The sequence below is a fragment of the Myotis brandtii genome, unplaced genomic scaffold (assembly GCF_000412655.1).
Source record: "Myotis brandtii unplaced genomic scaffold, ASM41265v1 scaffold26, whole genome shotgun sequence".
Classification (NCBI taxonomy): Eukaryota; Metazoa; Chordata; class Mammalia; order Chiroptera; family Vespertilionidae; genus Myotis; species Myotis brandtii.
In genome coordinates this window covers 1,289,030-1,290,234 of record NW_005359880.1, presented here as the reverse complement: position 1 = coordinate 1,290,234, position 1,205 = coordinate 1,289,030, and the positions used below count along the sequence as shown (strand labels likewise).

The window sequence follows — 1,205 nt, the reverse complement described above, 5'->3', positions numbered from 1 at the left end:
GTCGGCCGCGAGGCTCCCCTGAGCTCTTCTCTCCTCCACTGGCCCCCCAAACCCCTCTCTGGACCCCCGCTCCCGCCTCCCACCCGGAAGAGACGGCTCGCTGGTAGCACTTGGTGCGCCGCTCTGCGCTCTTCAGCCCGGTGCGGGAATGACTATGTGATGGCTGGGCAGGGACTGGATGCTGTGTGGAGTAGGTTGTAACTGCGGAGGCCACCACCTGTCAATTCTAAGGAACCAGACACACCGTCCCCAGCAGCCGGCTGCCTCTCCCGGAGTCCCTCGCTTATTTTCCTCCTGCACCTACCTCGCCGACCTCCGCAGTACTCCGCCGGCTGGATACCGAGGGAGTTTTGCAAAATAACCCTCCCTCTCCGCCAGGAGCTTAGGGCATCTCTCTTCCCAGCAGAGCTGAAGGATTACGCGCAGCCCTGCGTGCCTATCCAAAGCCGGATGCCGAAAATCCTGGTTTGAACCCCAAACTCGTCGGGCCCCCTCCCGCCCCCATTCATAATCCCAGCGGCCGTCTGCCACTATGCACCCTCCCCCTGCCGCCCGCGCCGGCTGCGATTCGCTGTCCCTGGAACGTGTCAGTCACTCGCTCTTCATCAGCCGTGAATACTGTACTAAAAGCTCCGCAGCCACGGGTTGCACAAAGGGGAGTGGGGAGGAGAACACTCAGAGCTCAGGGTACGCGGAGCAAGGGAGCGAATGGGGCAAATTATGTGGGAGGAGCTGGTGTGAAGCTGGGGGCCGCTGCTCTCCTGTTGCACAAAGGAGCTCCAGAGTGCCTAAGTGCCGTGCTCCTGAACCCACGGGCCAGATCACCTCTGTGGACACGCTGGGAGTGGGTCCCACACCTTGGGGATTTTCGAGACCCAGCAACAGGCAGCCGGGAGCCGGACTGGCCAGTGTGGAAGAACGCAGCAGGTGGGTGGGGTGCGGGGAGGGGGGTACACAGGTTTCCTTTCCCCCAGTTGTTCAGCCCTTTTCAGTCAGAGGAAGAGAAAAAAGCTGGCAAGGTAACGAGGAGGAAGAGAGAGATGCAGTGACTGCTTCTTGAACTACTACTACAACTATCCAGAGACCAGAAAAACTTGAATGGACAAAACTGTCCTATTTCTCAATTCACTCCAATACACACTATGGCACACCATTTTGCACTAAGCACTATACACTGTGCCGGGTGTTGGGGCACAGTCTCTGCT

The 1,205-nt window shown here is 59.2% G+C and overlaps 1 protein-coding gene across 1 annotated transcript in view; it reads right to left on the bottom strand.

The window, feature by feature from the left end:
• The window catches only part of PDE4B (phosphodiesterase 4B, cAMP-specific), a 536,151-nt gene extending 535,661 nt beyond the window's left edge, over positions 1-490 (bottom strand). Inside the window, exon 1 of the mRNA XM_005868031.2 lies at positions 305-490. The gene's annotated coding sequence lies outside the window, so the exon portion shown is untranslated. The remainder of the gene's footprint in view (positions 1-304) is intronic.
• Positions 491-1,205: the final 715 nt, after the last annotated feature.